Source organism: Xenopus tropicalis, chromosome 8, assembly GCF_000004195.4.
Source record: "Xenopus tropicalis strain Nigerian chromosome 8, UCB_Xtro_10.0, whole genome shotgun sequence".
Lineage (NCBI taxonomy): Eukaryota > Metazoa > Chordata > Amphibia > Anura > Pipidae > Xenopus > Xenopus tropicalis.
Window position 1 is genome coordinate 133,729,884 of NC_030684.2, and position 6,157 is coordinate 133,736,040.

The following is a 6,157-nucleotide window of genomic DNA, read 5'->3' on the forward strand; positions in this document are numbered from 1 at the left end:
TTTCCAGTTACATTAAGGTCAGGACTATAATAAGGTTCTTCCACTCCCATCTCAGTGTAGAACCCTGGGGGCATTACAGTGCTGAGACAGGCAAGGGCTTTCCCTAAATATGTATATATTTTTTTGTTCTACAGCTCTCAGTCTTACCTTAGCCACCAGGCACTAAATCAGAATGGAATATGAATAGGGGACAGCCTGAAAATAAAGTTGAGCAATACAATAAGAATTAAAATAAAATGGGACTCTTGCTAATATAATTTGCCTACTTGTGTCTGTAAGTTACCCTCCCATCTAGATTGTAAGCTCTACGGGGCAGGGACCTCCATCCTCTTGTGTCTTTGACTCTTACCCTCCCATATAGATTGTAAGCTCTACAGGGCAGGGACCTCCATCCTCTTGTGTCTTTGACTCTTACCCTCCCATATAGATTGTAAGTTCTACGGGGCAGGGACCTCCATCCTCTTGTGCCTTTGACTCTTACCCTCCCATATAGATTGTAAGCTCTACGGGGCAGGGACCTCCATCCTCTTGTGTCTTTGACTCTTACCCTCCCATATAGATTGTAAGCTCTACGGGGCAGGGACCTCCATCCTCTTGTGCCTTTGACTCTTACCCTCCCATATAGATTGTAAGCTCTATGGGGCAGGGGCCTCCATCCTCTTGTTTCTTTGACTCTTACCCTCCCATATAGATTGTAAGCTCTACGGGGCAGGGACCTCCATCCTCTTGTGCCTTTGACTCTTACCCTCCCATATAGATTGTAAGCTCTACGGGGCAGGGACCTCCATCCTCTTGTGCCTTTGACTCTTACCCTCCCATATAGATTGTAAGCTCTACGGGGCAGGGACCTCCATCCTCTTGTGTCTTTGGCTCTTACCCTCCCATATAGATTGTAAGCTCTACGGGGCAGGGACCTCCATCCTCTTGTGTCTTTGACTCTTACCCTCCCATATAGATTGTAAGCTCTACGGGGCAGGGACCTCCATCCTCTTGTGTCTTTGACTCTTACCCTCCCATATAGATTGTAAGCTCTACGGGGCAGGGACCCCCATCCTCTTGTATCTTTGACTCTTACCCTCCCATCTAGATTGTAAGCTCTATGGGGCAGGGACCTCCATCGTCTTGTGCCTTTAACTCTTACCCTCCCATATAGATTGTAAGCTCTACGGGGCAGGGACCTCCATCCTCTTGTGTCTTTGACTCTTACCCTCCCATATAGATTGTAAGCTCTACGGGGCAGGGACCTCCATCCTCTTGTGTCTGTGACTCTTACCCTCCCATATAGATTGTAAGCTCTACGGGGCAGGGACCTCCATCCTCTTGTGCCTTTGACCCTTACCCTCCCATATAGATTGTAAGCTCTATGGGGCAGGGACCTCCATCCTCTTGTGTCTTTGACTCTTACCTGTTATACTGTGTATTTATCTATTATTATCTTAATAACCCCCTGTTTGTATTATTGTATTCTACTGTACAGCGCTGCGTACATAAGTAGCACTTTATAAATAAAGATATACATACAATATAATAGTTGCGTTCAAGGGTCAGTGACCCCGACAACCCAATAGCAGTTAAAAATAATACAATATAAATAATAATACAAAAGCAATTAAAAAGATGCATAGAATGGGCCCATTTATAACAGGCCTAATATAACGGTGAATATCCCCTTTGTTGAGAAGCAGTTTGTTAGTTCTGCCAGAGTACCAGGCTCTCCCAGTGGCCCCATAGTAATATATTTAAAGCTAATATACTTAAAGCTATATACCAGATCTTAGTCTGACTTACCTTGTGCATTCTGGAGCTGATTAGCTGCTTTAGATTCTTTAAAGAACCTGGTCAACTTCAGAATGACCTAGTATGTAGCAGCTGGTCATCACCACAGCACGCGTTACACATTTCCTGTATATATTATAGTGTAATATTGCTTTTAGCTGCTCATTTTACACTGTACTTTGCTTTATCCCCCACATCTTGCTACTCTGTTGCCTTGTCTACAAATAAATAGAAAAGTACAACCAATTTAAAAACTATACAACAGAATGAACGTAACCAACTGATAGTTTATATTATGTTAAGTGACCTATTAAAGAATCTCACCAACTGGAATATATATATCAGTAAATATTGCCCTTTTATATCCTTTCCCTTGAGCCGCCATTTTGTGATGGGCTGTGTGTTCCCTCAGAGATCAGCTGACAGGAAGTAATGCAGCTCTAACTGTAACAGGAAGTAGTGTGGGAGCACACCATGTTCAGCTTTTGGGGGGGGCAAATTCCTGCTTGGAGCACTTTAGGATATTTGTACTGGGGCAGGGATTGATGTGTGCTATATAAGCAGGGGCGGGCCAAGCCGACCTTGCGCCCTAGGCAACCCAGTCAGCCAACTCCGCCCACCTCCCGATTCGATCGGTCATTGCCTCCACCGCTAATGATAAGTGGCGGAGGCAATGACAAAGTAGCACTAGGGGTAGGCAGGAGAGGCTGCCTGGCACCCCTCAATCGTTGCGCCCTAGGCAACCCGATCGGCCAACTCCGCCCACCTCCCCACCCCCCCGAACGGCGCATGCGAGCCAAAGCACAGGAGGCGGTGCAGGGGGGGCGGGGCGATTAGATCGGTCATTACCTCCGCCGCTAATGACAAGCGGCGGAGGCAATGACAAAGTAGCACTAGGGGTAGGCAGGAGAGGCTCCTGGCGCCCCCCAATCGTTGCGCCCTAGGCAGCTGCCTCTTCTGCCTACCCCTAGTTCCGGCCCTGTATATAAGTAACAAAAAAAAAAATCAGTAAAATAATGTATGAGTAAACATCTGTAATTTGCACCCTAACCACTAGGAGTCGCCAGATTACCTCACCCTTTAATGTAAGCTGCTGAGGAAGGGCAGGATCAATTTTTACATTGGGTTTCTTATTGCATCTTGAACATTGCTAAATATTACACATATAGCCCCCCCCATCCCATGTTGCACTTCAATGAAAAGTGATCCCCAGTATCTCATCTACTTATAGTCAGTGTGGACCAATAGCCGGCAGACTTCAGACGAATCTCATGGTGCTAAAAATTGACTAAACTTTAATAAATTAGTTTTTATGTGAAGGTTTTACCTAAAGGGGACACACAACATATTTATTATGCATTTTCAATTGGTCGAGGGTTAAACTCCATGGGGGGTTTTGTTTAGATTTTGTGGGTCAGACTTTATCTGATCTTGTCTTGCAACACCACGCAGTTTTGTAGGATCCTAAAACGATCTGATCCCCATAGCTGTAATGTCAGATCAGATACATGGTGGATGTTGTTCCTGCATCTACATCTGACAGTCGTGTAATTCGATAAAAAAAAAAACAGCCTGTCAGACACCATCAGATCTGATCTCGTCTGATGAAGAAGCTGCAGCCCTTCACACCAATGTTGCTAAATAGTGATGGGCAAACAAAACATTTTCGGCAGGCATGGATTTGCGGCGAATTTCCATGTTTCACCATAGGCAGATTGTTTCGCGAACCGGATGAAAAAATCGCCGCGGAAAAATTCGCTGAGCGTCCAAAAATTGTCACCCACGACAAAAGAATAGCTGCGGGCGACAAAAGAATGGCCGCAGGCAACAAAAGAATAGCTGCAGGCGACAAAAAAATAGCTGCAGGAAACAAACAAAATAGCCGCAGGCGACAAAAAAATAGCCGCGGGCGACAAAAGAATAGCTGTGCGACAAAAGAATAGCTGTGGGCAACAAAAGAATAGCCGTGGGTAACAAAAAAATAGCCGCAGGCGACAAAAAAATAGCCGCGGGTGACAAAAAATAGTCGTGGGCGACAAAAAATTAGTCGCGGGCGACAAAAAATTAGTCGCGGGCGACAAAAGAATAGCTGTGTGACAAAAGAATAGCCGTGGGCGACAAAAAAATAGTTGCAACATTTTTGGGACAGATTCGCTCATCACTATTCCTAAATTCAGATGTGTCACTGGGAAAAACTCCAAAAATGGAGAAAAGGGAAAAAACAGAAAATAGCGCAGCACTCCACAATATATATATACCCTTGTGTCACACAGTCACACTGTGTCCAAGGGTGCTTCCCTAGGCACCGAACTTAAATACACTGTGTGTAATGTCACTTCTGCAGAGCCCGCAACCCCGTACCCCCCTCATGCCCCAGCTCCTTTGCCGGATTTCCCATGGAAATCCATGGAGGTGGTTGTGGGAATTTATTTATTTTTTTTAAATAACCCCCCCCCCTTCCCAAAACATGCCATTCTAGGTACTGACCCTCAGGTGCCTTATTATAAATACACCCCTGACCATGTCAGCTTTAGGGAATTCTCAGATATATTTATTCCAAACATCCAAGCCTTGTGCTTAGATCTTCATTACAGGAAGTAAAAAAAAATCACTTCCCTCTTATCATGCGCCAAATAATGGTGAAAAGTTCCCCGGCAACTAGTGACAGGTGACCCTTGCAGCTGAGCTGCTTCTGCTGAGCTTTAACTTCAGCAAAATAGGATGGAGGTAAATGCAGCCCCCTGGCATCTGCTGCCACTGCTGTTACCCCCCCTGCCAATATTATAACCAACTATCCCAGATTTTATATGAGCGCCGGGGTGAGTGCCGGGAATCTGATGTGGTACCTCCACAAAGCCCCCAAGGGTGCAGTTAGTTATAAGCACTTTAGCCCCACCCATGGTGCCCCTCTGAACATCACTTGTGTCTAGGAAGATGATTTTGGATTGGCAAGCTTGAGTATTCTGCAATATACTACAAAGCCAAAGTATCGGGACTGCCTGGCCAACATCTCATTCCCAACCCAATGGGATTAATATGAAGTTGCCTTGGCAGTCCCTGCTCTTCCGGGAAGCTTTCCATCAAAGGCTGGAACATCATTGCTGGCATTTGCTTCCATTTTGGCAAAAGAGGTTGGGCACTGATGTTGGGCATTAGACCTGGCTCACCGAAGGGGTTGCATTTCATTATACAGGTTATATGGAGTTACGGTCAGGGCTCTGTGAAGTCAAGTTCTCCCACTCCCATTTCAGCAAATAGCGATGGGTGAAATAATTCACCAGGCCGAATTACCACGTTTCGCCATTTGTCATTTTTTTAATGCGTTTCACAGATTTTGCACCGTTTCACAAATCTTTTCAAGCAAAGTGGGACAGGTTCACTCATCACTACCAGCAAACCCATTCTGTATAAACCTTCCTTTGTGCATGGAGGCAGGGGCATGTTTATAATTAGGCACCTGAGGGCCTGTGCCTAGGGTGGCACGTTTGCGGGCGGTCCTTGAGTGCCTATATTTTCTTTTTTTATTTAGAAAAAATATATATGCCCTCTTCCATAGGAAATCCAGCGGTGGAACTGGGTGGGGGTCATAGGGGCAGATGGCGTATTTAGGACCAGTGCCCCTGCATAAGGGTACTATTATACTGGAAAAACCTTCTCCAAATGTACATTATACCGACATACATATATATGTATATATATATATATATCCACTACTTTAACAAAGGTGAGGGCATTTTAAAAGACCCATATTCCTTACATTAAACCATAGCGGTTTAAAACGACACCAGAAATAATTTCCCAAATCTCCAATTGGCACATATAGCTTATAGCACCCCACTCCCTATAAACTAATTCTAATATATAGCATGAAGCAAATATGTCTCTTCTTAATATCCTCGTAAGGCTGAGAGCTGGGGGTCATTTGTATTGAATGTAGAATGGGAATAAAACTTAAGAAGAGGATATGGAACTGGGTATTATAAACAATGCAATTCATTTGGAAAGAGACACTGCACAAAGTTCCCAAAATATAAATGATGTGAAACAATCTATTTCTGTATTTTCTGTGCCCGGTACTAGACTGCAATGCGGCATATTACAGGGGTTTCAAACAGACTCCTACATACGTGACCTATTGGCACAGAGCCGGGCCGGCTTAGCTCTATAGTCTCTATTGCCTTTGCTACAGGCTCCCTGTGCCACCGTGTCTAAGTGTAAATCATTCTGTTCCCCCACAGAAAGAACAAAACATTTCCAGGAAAGTGTATATGGTTTTACCCATACAGACAGCCATTCAAGCTAGAATAGGGAACTTATACATAACAGATAAACTGTATAAAAGACAATGGATTTCATTGTTTATATGAAAAAAGAAGTTTAT